Source organism: Astyanax mexicanus, unplaced genomic scaffold (assembly GCF_023375975.1).
Source record: "Astyanax mexicanus isolate ESR-SI-001 unplaced genomic scaffold, AstMex3_surface scaffold_34, whole genome shotgun sequence".
NCBI lineage: Eukaryota > Metazoa > Chordata > Actinopteri > Characiformes > Acestrorhamphidae > Astyanax > Astyanax mexicanus.
The window spans coordinates 982121-994497 of record NW_026040044.1 but is presented as its reverse complement, the minus strand read 5'-3'; the positions used below and the strand labels follow the sequence as shown (position 1 = coordinate 994497).

Sequence of the window (12377 nt, the reverse complement as noted above, 5' to 3'; positions counted from 1 at the left end):
TTTGAAATAAAAAAAGAAGTATGCTGTATATGACTCTAATTGTACTTAGTAATTTATTTAACATATTTTTCGGTGTGATTTTATTTCTGTTTTATTTGTTACATTATTAGTGGTATATAACTGTACATTTCTAAGTTGTTCAATAGGTATTTAAAATAATTAATTATTTAACAATTGAATAATTGTTGTAGTTTGAGGTCTCAGAAAATCTGATTAAATTATATAGCATATATAATCATCTTGTTAAACATCTCTATTAATGCTGATGTTGATTGTATTTTATAATCACTGACTCAGAACATGATCAGTTACTTAGAGTATAATTGTCTGTGTCAGGTTTAAATTATCATATCTGCTGTACTTTAGGCCTTTTATTAATGAAGATATTGGAAATACGATCCAATCACAAATCAGAATTTATACTCATTAATAAAAATGTACTCCTGACACTGTAGTATCTAATAATGAAGTTATCAGAAGTGTTAGGAGTGTTAAATGTGTTGATCTTATCAGATATGTATGGATTATTGTTTTTCTATAAACTGTTACAGTATCTGTGTTTATGGGATGTACTGAATGCAGAGTAACTGTACTGGTTCTGTAGTTTTGGGCTCATTAATAAAGTGTGTCTTTGGGTTCTGCAGATTGTTGGAGCGGGTTAAAGAAAAGTCGAGCAGTTAGTAAAGAACTGTTCTCTCTCTCAGCTGTTATAGACAGCCTGTATATCTGGACGACACGCTGTTCTCTGAATCTTTAACATCGTTCTCAGTCTAAACCTGGATTACATAATGACTCTCAACTAACATATGGATACTATCATTTATTTTCTCCCTTTTTAATGTAAATAAAGTGTTTAAATGTGTGTGTTCTCTCTCCAGCCGGTCCCACGGTGAAGCCCTCCGTGTCTCTGCTCCGCCCCTCCTCTCTGCAGCTGTCTGAGGGCTCCGCCTCTCTGCTCTGCCTGCTGTCTGGCTACTCTCCTCAGGGGGCGCTGGTCAGCTGGACGGTGGACGGCTCAGAGGTGAAGGACGGAGTTCTGACCAGTGCAGAAGAAGAGAAGAACAGCCACTACAGCCGCAGCAGCACCCTGACCCTCAGCAAAGCACTCTGGGAACAGGGGGAGGAGTTTACCTGCACCGTCACCCACAACAACATGGATCATCCAATCAGGTTGAGGAAGAGCAAGTGTGAAGGCTAGCAGGTCCAAGATAGAAGTGAACATAGAGCTGCTTCCACCTGCATCTCCAATAGAGTGTAAATTCTACACAGTGCTGATATTTGTGTCTTTACTCTGGTCAGTGTGCTGTAGCTGTCCCCATACTTTTGCTGTGCTGAAATAAAGCTGGATTTTGGACACTGTGTGTGTTGTATTGTAATGAATGCTGATGATCAGTGTTGGTAGAGAGTGTGTTTAGCTGCAGCTTCAGTGCAGTGCTGTGTGTGTTGTGCTTGAGTGAGTTTGGCTGAATGAAGCTGAACATCTGCTGAAAGTTCTGCTCTATTCTGGGAGAAAGAGGACCAATCAGGACTGTTCATGCAGATCTGAGCTCCACTGGTTGGAGGGGGGTCTAGTTTCACTTCTGTCTTTACTGCTGCTGGTAACAGTAAACACGAGTCCAATCAGATCAAACACAAATTTAACAAAGTTTCAGTTAAATTTAGGAAGACTTTTCTACATGGGTATTAAAATAGTTACATTTAGATTTATTTAGATTAAATAAAACCCAGAAAACTTCTCTCTCACAACTAACAGGACTAGGAATGTACTCTTAGTGCACCTGTTTAAACGTGTGATTGTCTACAGATATGTTAACTAATAATGCTACAAATACCTTGTGTAGATTAATGTTATACAATATATTAAATGTGTGTCATATTACATGAAATGCATGTTTTATCTGGCAATAGTATTGGATTATAGTCAGATCCTCAAGGTTGAGCTCCAGTGTTACTATTTTTCGAAACATCCAACTGGGAACTAGACAGTTTTTACTATGGGTATTATGTTGGCCCTTAAGTGTGGGTTCCAACCAGAGTCACTTATCAGACCAGGAGGGGTTAGATATGGACACTCCCCTTAAATGGAGCCCATATGAAATTAAGTTGGGCTGTAATGATGAGGCCCATTTCAGGAGTCCAACTTAGTCCCAGTAAGAACTAAAAACCCGAAACCCATGTTGGCTATATTCATTTTTTTGGAGATAGAGTAAAGTGCCTATTATATCCGCTATCCATCCTATAAGAAAGTTTCTAAATTCAGAGAGGACCACAAAAAATAGAGTATTTTATAGAATCCAAATGATAGTTTAGAATCCTTACACAGCTCATGATTACATTCAGAATGCACATTTCTCACAGATACAGGTGTGTGATAAACCGTGTATGTGAATGAATATGTGTGGTGATGTTTGTGTGTGTGAGCATGTTTGTGTATGTTTGTGTGTTTGTGTGTGTGTGTCTGACAGATAGAAACAGTTGAAAAGTGATTGATGTTTGAAGGTGAGATTTTCTGTTTTGATGCATTTCTGATGATCTTACTCCAGTTTCTGCAGTTTACAGTGTGAACTCTTCAGTCCAGCAGAGAGTAGCTTAACTCTTGAATACTGCAGTTCATTATTACCCAGTCCAGTTCTCTCAGTCCTGAGGAATTTTAGATGAGATAAGTGTGTGTGTGAGCACATTTGTGCATGTGTGCGAGCATGTGTATGTGTGAGCAAGTCTGTGTGAGCATGTTTGTGTGTTTTTGTATGCAGGGTTGTCTGTGTCAGTATGTATATGTGTGTGTTTATAAGCATGAGCATGTGTCTGAGAGCATGTTTGTGTGTGTGTGTGTGAGCATGTTTGTGTGTGTGAGTGGGTATTTGTGTATGTTTGTGTGTTTTTGAGTAAATGTGTGTGTGTGTCTGTGCTGTGTGTGAATGAGTTTTTGTGAGAATGTTTGTGTGTAAGCATGTTTGTATGTGAGCATGTCTGTGTGTGTGAACATGTTTGTGAGTGTGTGTGAGCACGTCTGTGTGTGAGCATGTTTGTGAGTGAGTGAGTGTGTGTGTGTGTGTGAGCATGTTTGCATATGTGTGTGTTTGTGTGTGTAGTGCCAGCTGTCAGGTCTGACAGGCAAAAACGTTGAAAAGAGATTAGTGTGTGAAGGTGAGATTTTCTTTTCTGCTGCATTTCTGATGATCTTACTCCAGTTTCTGCAGTTTACAGTGTGAACTCTTCAGTCCATCAGGGAGCAGTTTCACTCCTGAATCCTGCAGTTCATTATTATCCAGGTTCAGTTCTCTCAAAGATAAGTGTGTGTGAGCATGTTTGTGTATTGGTGTGAGCATGTGTATGTGTAAGCATGTTTTTGTGTCTGTGTGTGAGCATGTCTGTCTGAGCATGTTTGTTTGTGTATGCAGGTTTGTGTGTGTCAGCATGTATGTGTGTTTTTGTAAGCATGTTCATGTGTGTGAGAGCATGTTTGTGTGTGAGAGCATGTTTGTGTGTGAGCATGTTTGTGTGTGAGCATGTTTGTGTGTGTGCATGTTTGTGTGTGAGTGGGTATTTGCATATATTTCTGTGTGTGTGAATGCATGTCTGTGTGTGAGCATGTTTGTGTGTGAGCATGTCTGTGTGTGTGAGCATGTCTGCGTGTGTGAACATGTTTGTGTTTATGAACATGTTTATTTGTGTAAGCATTTTTGTGTGTAAGCATGTTTTTGTGTGAGCATGTTTGGGTGTGTGAGCATGTTTGTGTGTGTGAGCATCTTTGTGTGTATGAGCATGTTTATTTGTGTAAGCATGTTTTTTTGTGTGTGAGCATGTTTGTGTATGTAAGCATGTTTGTGTTTGAGCATGTTTGTGTATGTAAGCAAGTTTGTGTGTGTGAGCATGTCTTTGTGTGAGCATGTTTGTGAGTGTGCACATGTGTTTGTGTGTGTGTGTAGTGGCAGAATCTTTATATTTGGGTCTTTGGAGATGTAGCCCACAAATAAACTCATTTTAGTTTATCTAAACTATCAATAAAGATATTAATTTCTTATTGCTGAACTGAATTTTCTGATGAGGTTTAAACCTTTAGCAAGTGTTATTAGTTAACATTTCACTGTGGTTCTACAGATTAATCAAGAGGACATGCCCAATAATTAATGATCTTAGTGTGACCAATAACTGAGAAATTTAGCAGATCACAAATTTGACTGGGAATTATAACTGATTTATTTTTTTTTCTGCATGGTGTACTGGCAAACACATCTGACAAAAACAGTACTAACTGCTTCAGAGAAAAAATATCAATTATTTTAAAGTTACTGAGAAATTATTACAGGAGTGAAAATAATATTCCAGTAGATACAGATAAATTATTTTAATACTTAAGTCCAGTAGTGAAGTACTTCTATTTTGGTACTATAGATAATTGGTGAAGATATCAAGTGACGAAATTGTTCAGGTTTAATTCTGTTTTATTCTTCCTATAAACACATCACTACTGGACACAGATCAGGATGGCTGGCAGGGCAGTCCAGTATCTGTACGCTGTTCTTCCACAGTCATGTTTTTTAATGTGGTTTTGCATTATTTCTGCATTAATGCTGCATCACAGAAGTGTAGTGATGCACCTCCATACCATGACTGAACCTGAATTTTGGACTTGTTGCTGAGAACAGTCTGCATGGTACTTTACAGTTTTGTTCTGGAGCTCACGTCGTCCATTTCTTCCAAAAATGATGTGAAAATTTTAATCCCAGTCTCTGGAGAGTGTGTGTGATCTCCTAAGAGTGTGTATCTGCTGCTGCTTCACTGCTACTAGTGAGATGTTCCATCTAATGGTGAAATCTCTGTTCAACAGTGAGGAATACTCCCTAAAAAGTATTCATAGAGAGAAATGTTCACTACTGTAGAGTTCTGGAGTTTATGAGCTCAGCTGAGTGCAGCTTTATCAGCTGATCTCAGATCACTGTGTGTTTCTGAGTCTGAGCACTTCCTCTACAGCTGAGGGAGGTTTTTGTACGACGCTCTAACACTGTGTGAACGGAAGGCTGTCACCCTGCTGACAGTAATAATCTCCTGCATCTTCAGCCTGAACTGCAGAGATCTGTAGAGAATATTCAGATCCAGATCTGCTCCCAGTAAAACGACCAGAAACACCAGACTGAAGAGAAGAAGCACGATAGACCAGCAGTTTAGGAGCTTCTCCAGATTTCTGAAGATACCAGGCTAACCAATTACCAATGCTCTGACTGGATCTGCATCTGATGGTAACAGTCTGTCCTGGAGTCACAAGCTGAGAATTTGGAGACTGAGTCATTATGATTTCCCCAACAGACTCTAAAAAGAAAAAAAAGTAGAAAAAAGAAACAAAAACACATTTAATATTGTAGCAGATAGCTTGAGATCTCATTGTGAAAACACACTTTGTTCCCTTAAATCCACTTAAGAAATTCCACTGGAGAGCAAAGGGGGATCTCTCCAACCTTGAATGATAACACTTTAACGACTTTTACGACCATTTGCTGGAAACATCTGTCTCACTGAAAGCATCTGAACAAAGGACCCATAAACATTGGGGATTAACAGGTCACCTGCTGATCGCTATCTTCGGAGTACACCTCTTAAAAAGTCACACCTAATTTACACACACACAGCTTGACCCTTTAACTGGTCAAGGACCCGTGGACCAGTTAACAAGACAATAGTGCCACCCGCAGGAGAAGAAAGGAACTTTTCTTGGAGCACAAGGCTATCATAAAAATTACATATATATATATATATATATATTTTTTTTTAACAATAACGTAAATAACTGTTGGTTAACTCTAATATTGTGAGAGGCAGAGTATCAAGCAATGTGATGAACACTTTCCAACCAAGAGAACAATTTTGAGGTTTACCTTCATTTTCTTCCACAGGTTCCGGGTTGAAGAATTATGTCTTGTTTGTCATTGGCTGAACCATTGCAACTAGTCAGTGTAATTTTAACCTTTGTTTGTGTTATATAGATACAATTTCCTGTTCAGTAAAGAACAAAGCATAAAAGTATAAAAGGTATAGTGAATTTCAGATTTAAAGGGTTCTGAAATTATGTTAACCAGAGCAATGTGGCCCGCATTCCTTAGTGGGGGAAGAGGTGTGAATTACGACGGCCAGAGATTTATATCTTTGAATACACAGGGAAGTCTGCCATTTCAAAAATAAAACATTAAAAACAAAATATGTTCTTAAGATGTGAATGAACATTAACTACAAAAAGAATACGGAGGGCAACAAACTAGCAGTCTGGTTAAAATAATTAATTAAAAGCTATCAGGGCATGTTTCCACAATACTTTAATCAGTTTAATAACCAAATCTTGAATTAATAAGTTTAAAGTTCATAACAAGTTTTCTTTCTTTCCTTTCTAAAAGTCTGGTGCACGTGAGTTAGTGTATTCCTTTGTCGTGTTATATTTCTTTCCATTCTTACACATCAAAATCAACTATGATTATCTAAATGTCTGGTTAAGATTTCAGTTCTGAGATGTTTATCCATATCACTAAAATGTTACGCAACAGTGGGTGAATGTGGGGAAATTGTGGGTTTTCTATGTCAAAGTACATTTTAATAAGCAATTGCTAATCTGATCATTTAAGAATGTTACGGTTTAAAGTTAATAAAAAAAAGAAGGGGGGAGTCATCTAGGCAAGACTCCACCTACCTGGAGATGATTGGGTTTTAGAGATTATGCAGTTAGGAAACCTATTACAGTTTAGGGCCAATACGTCATTAAGGGGACGTGTTACCAATAAAGGTGGATGTTAGTTTGTTCGTTAGGTAGTTCGTGGTTCGCAGTTCAGAGTTCGTGCTCTTTTAGGTTTAGTTAGTTCACTTTTTTTTGTTCTTTTAGAAGTTCTTTTTAACTTAGAGTTTTAGTCTCTCTTTTGTTTTACTTTCTTTTAGATTCAGCTTAGCGATTCTTAAGTTCTTGAATCATAGATCCTAGCTTGAGCTGCGCTTGCAGCGCACCCGTGCTGACCAACACATGCCCAGCGATTATCAACAGAATTAGAGAATTAGGTGCTTCCAGCTATTGAACCACCTTAGCGCTAAGGAGCTGCCTATAGTTCACCGCTCATATTTAGCGTTATACATCGCTTGCCAGACCAGACCCGGACGCGAAGAGAACCCTTGATCAATCAGCTGCCCAGAGCGAGGCTCCCGCTTGCCGTTAGAACCGAAGCCCTGCTTGCACCGTGAAGTCCACCAAAGAACCCGCTTTGGCCACCTGGATCGAGCTACCCTTCCTGGCGGTTGACACTGATGGTTCCCTTCGCGGCAGAGACGACACCAGTTGCCCGAGGCCGGTCAACGCAAAGTGAGGGGCTGGTTAAATCTCTAATTCTCTGGTGGCGTTCTGTTGGTCTGGTTAGGCTGAGTCTTGGTTAAGTTCTCATTTATAGTTATTCCCGGTTGAGATTGTGGTGACCTCTGTTAGTTCCATAGTTCTAATGTAATCTAGTTTAACTCAATTAGCTTGGACTTAGAGCATTTTTGCTTCTTTGGTAGTTAGTTCGTTTATAAGCAGTATATAATTACTTATAATCTTGGTTAATCTCCTAATATTTTTATAGTGGGTTTGGTTATTCATATTTAGGTTTATTTCCTAGTGGGTTTTCATAATTACTTCCCCTTTGGTATATTAAGCTTGGTACTGGTTTGTTTGTTTTATCTACTTATAAATTTCCTTTATTGGGTCTAAAGTGTTTTGAGTTGTTATTCATATATGCGATGAGAAGGTTTGGTTGTAAGACTGTTACCATCAGCGTGCTTGAATTTCACTCTCAAATTGCTGTTTGAATTATGCCCATTACCTAATTATAAATATATCCATGTATTACTTTTATTCTAAATAAACATTACTTGATTTAGCCAATTCTTGACTTAAGTGTGTTTCTCCCGTGGTTCAAAGACTTTCTGAAACCGATAAGAACTCACCCTGAGGTTAAATATAAATTTTGTAGCTAGCCGCTACTGGCGCCCTATTAACCTTTAATATTAATATTAAAATTAATATTGATATCAGGTAAATAGTTTGGTATCCATTGTAACCACTACATGTGTGATCATGTTTGCGAATGTGTGTGTGTAGTGGCAGCTGTCAGGTCTGATAGACAGAAACAGGTGAAAAGAGATTATATTTGAAGGTGAGATTTTCTGTTTTGCTGCATTTCTGATTATCTTACTCCAGTTTCTGCAGTTTACAGTGTGAACTCTTCAGTCCAGCAGAGAGCAGCTTCACTCCTGAATCCTGCAGTTCATTATCACCCAGGTCTAGTTCTTTCAGACCTGAGGAATCTTACATGAGATAAGTGTGTGTGTGTGTGTGTGTGTGTGAGAGAGAGAGCACATTTGTGTATGTGTGTGAGCATGTGTATGTGTGAGCAAGTCTGTGTGTCTGTGTGTGAACACGTCTGTCTCTCTGTGAGCATGTTTGTGTGTTTTTGTATGCATGTTTGTTTGCGTGTCAGTATGTCTGTGTGTTTGTAAGCATGTGTGTGAGAGCATGTTTGTGTGTGTTTGAGTGGTTATTTGTGTATGTTTGTGTGTTTTTGAGTAAATATGTGTGTCTGTGTGTGAATGAGTTTGTGTAAGCATGTTTGTATGTGAGCTTGTGTGTGTGTTTGAGCATGATTGTGAGTGTGTGTGAGCATGTCTGTCTGATGAGCATATTTGTGTGCACATTTGTGTTTTTGTGTTTGTAAACATGTTTGCATATATGTGTGTGTGTCGTGCCAGGTCACACAAAAACTTTTGAAAAGGGACTATTGTGTAGAGGTAAGATTTTCTGTTCTCCTGCATTTCTGATTATCTTATTTCAGTTTCTGCAGTTTACAGTGTGAACATTTCAGTCCAGCATTTGAGCTGAGAGCTGAGGCCAGAGCTCCCCAGCTTTTCTCTGATAGATCGCACTTCCCCAGCCAGTAGAGAGAAAAGATGATACACTGAAAACACTGACACACACATTAATAATTTATTTGTATTTATACAAAAATAAAATATCATATAGAAAATGTATTTCAGAATCATTATTTAGCTTATGATTACATTCAGAATGCACATTTCTCACAGATACAGGTGTGTGAGAAAAGTGCCAGGTCTGATAGACAGAAACAGATGAAAAGTGATTGATGTTTGAAGGTGAGGTTTTCTGTTTTGCTGCATTTCTATTGATCTTACTCCAGTTTCTGCAGTTTACAGTGTGAACTGAAGTGCTGTGTGTGCGTGTGAGTGTGAGCATGTTTGTGTATTGGTGTGAGCATGTGTATGTGTGAGCATGTTTGTGTGTCTGTGTGTGAGCATGTCTGTCTGAGAAAGTGTGTTTGTGTATGCAGGTTTGTTTGTGTCAGTATGTATGTGTGTGTGTGTGTGTTTGTAAGCATGTGCATGTGTGTGAGAGCGTCTCTGCATGTATGAACATGTTTGTTTGTGAGCAAGTCTGTGTGTGAGCATGTTTGTGTGTGAGTGGGTATTTGCATATATTTCTGTGAGTGTGAGTGTGTGTGTGAGCATGTTTGAGTGTGTAGGCATGTTTGTGTGTGTAAGCATGTTTGTGTGTGTGGGCATGCCTGTGTGTGAGCATGTCTGTGTGTGTAAGCATGTTTGTGTGTGTGCACATTTGTGTTTGTGTGAACATGTTTGCGTATATGTGTGTGTAGTGCCACCTGCCAGGTCTGACAGGCAGAAACAGGAGAAAATAGATTATTGTGTGAAGGTGGGATTTTCTCTTCTGCTGCATTTCTGATGATCTTACTCAAGTTACTGCAGTTTACAGGGTGAACAGTTTAGTCCAACAGAAAGCAGCTTCACTCCTGAATCCTGCAGTTCATTATTACCCATGTCCAGATCTCTCTTAGATAAGTGTGAGTGTGTTTTTGTGTATAGTGCCAGCTGCCAGGTCTGACAGGCAGAATAAGGAGAAAAGAGATTATTGTGTGAAGGTGAGATTTTCTGTTCTGCTGCATTTCTGATGATCTTTCTACAGTTTCTGCAGTTTACAGTGTGAACTCTTCAGTCCAGCAGAAAGCAGCTTCACTCCTGAATCCTGCAGTTCATTATAACCCAGGTCCTTTTCTCTCAGACTTGAAGAATTTGAGCTGAGAGCTAAGGCCAGAGCTCCACAGCATTTCTCTGAAAGATTGCACCTCCACAGCCAGTAGAGAGGTAGAAAGGTAATACACTGAAAACACTGACACACACATTAATAGTTTATTTGTATTGACACATAAAAATATAGTATCATATAGAATCCAAATAAAAGTTCAGTGTCATTACACATCTCATGATTACATTCATAATGCACATTTCTAACAGATACAGGAAACATTGTCTTGTCCAAAAGTACAGATTGTCTGTACCTGCTAATACAAAGGAGTACTTCATTTACTGCTTAGACTTCATTTTTGCCAAACCTGATATATGTAGGCCACACCCACGCAGTCTGTGCACACCCTAAACTTCCAAACACCAGCACAATCACTTTACATGAGTAACCACTCAAATTTAGAATACTGACAGGTACTGCAATATTTTATAAATATAGCACAGCTATATACATCAAAACTATATATACATCTAAACCATATATACATCAAAAGGGCATTCGACTTCCATGATTGTCACACTTCCTGTTAATTTCTGAGATGTATTTTCATTAAATGGTAAAATGCCTACCTTTCAATTAGTGATTGATCAATATATTGGCCGGCCGATTCATTTTTTTTTTTAGATAATTGGCACCAGCTGATATCTGGGCACCAAATGCTGATATATAAAGCAATCAGACGCCACTCCGGGCAGCCCTGTGAGCGGTGCTGCTGTGAATTACCATTACAGCACTCCCAAGTGTCCATTCTAACCACTTAGGCGCTAAGAAGGCTGGACTACAGTGAATTACCGCAGCAGCACCCTGACCCTTAGCCAACCACTCTGGGAAAAGGGGAGGGGGAGTTTATCTGCTCCGTCTCCCATGACAATGTGGATCAGCCAATCAGGTTGAGGAACAGCGAGTGTGAAGGCAAGCTAGTTCCTCCAAGATAGAGGTTAACATAGAGCTGCTTCCACCTGCATCTCCAATAGAGTGTAAATTCTACACAGTGCTGATATTTGTGTCTTTACTTTGGTCATTGTGCTGTAGCTGTCCCCATACTTTTGCTGTGCTGAAATAAAGCTGGATTTTGGACACTGTGTGTGTTGTATTGTAATGAATGCTGATGATCAGTGTTGGTAGAGAGTGTGTTTAGCTGCAGCTTCAGTGCAGTGCTGTGTGTGTTGTGCTTGAATGAGTTTGGCTGAATGAAACTGAACATCTGCTGAAAGTTCTGCTCTATTCTGGGAGTAAGAGGATTAATCAGGACTGTTCATGCAGATCTGAGCTCCACTGGTTGGAGGGGGGATCTGGTTTCACTTCTGTCTTCTGTCTTTACTGCTGCTGATAACAGTAAACAGAAGTCCAATCAGATCAAACACAAATTTAAGATATTTTTTTCAGATATATTTAGGGAGGGTATATGTATTCTATAAAGATACTTTATAGCAACGTATAAAAAATTTGCACAGCATCCCTGTAAACCATTACTGCTCATGCTCTGTGTGCTCTTTTTTTTTTGCTTTTTCAACTGAAAATTACATTTAGAAAATTTACATTTTCCCTTTTTTTTACCATGAAATTAACATAGATGAGGATGTGCCTGAGACAGAGGATGATGTTGAGGAAGATCCTGATTATGATGAATCCTCATCTGATGAGAATGAGCCCCTTACTAACCCTCTGTTTGTCTCTCAACGACCAGCAAACACAGTACCTTCTAAAAATGGAAACTTCTCATGATGTGTCTTCCCCCTAGACTTATTGCTGCTAAAGTCATTATGTTCAAGATATAAAATCGGCGTTTTAGTTCTTTAAAACATTGTCAGTGGAAAAAGATATACAGGAGATGACAAATTGAGAAAGGTGTGTGTATGGGGACAACTGGAAATTCAGGCAATACATGCCGAGCAAACCAGCCAAATATGATATAACAATATGGGCAGCGTGTGATGGCCAGCATGTATACTGGGAAGTCATGAAGGTGGTACTTGACATGGCTAAAGGATTGAGTGGTCATAACATTACATCTAAGATTTTTTTCACATCGTACACCCAGGGAGAAAAACTGCTGAAACAGTAACAGAAGAAGGTTATTACGTTGGGGACAATGAGAAAAAACAAGCCGGAGCTTTCTCCTGAGCTGCTAGTAATGTAGAATAGGAAGGTAACATCTTTAATCTTTGCCTTCACTGACAGAGCTGCTGTCGTCTCCTATTTCCCCAAGAAAGGAAAAAATGTCCTGCTAATGAGCACTATGCACAAAGACACTGTC

General features: G+C 39.0%; 1 protein-coding gene and 2 long non-coding RNA genes across 4 annotated transcripts in view; 2 read left to right on the top strand and 1 right to left on the bottom strand.

Moving 5' to 3' along the window:
• The window catches only part of LOC111190008 (uncharacterized), a 751666-nt gene that overhangs the window by 348993 nt on the left and 390296 nt on the right, over positions 1–12377 (bottom strand). The window lies entirely within an intron of this gene.
• The window catches only part of LOC125790039 (uncharacterized), a 280980-nt gene that overhangs the window by 197124 nt on the left and 71479 nt on the right, over positions 1–12377 (top strand). The window lies entirely within an intron of this gene.
• LOC125790038 (uncharacterized) overlaps positions 1–12377 on the top strand; it is a 38164-nt gene that overhangs the window by 4310 nt on the left and 21477 nt on the right. For both annotated transcript variants that reach the window (XR_007429988.1, XR_007429989.1), the window contains exon 2: positions 879–1201. This is a non-coding gene — a long non-coding RNA (uncharacterized LOC125790038). The remainder of the gene's footprint in view (positions 1–878; positions 1202–12377) is intronic.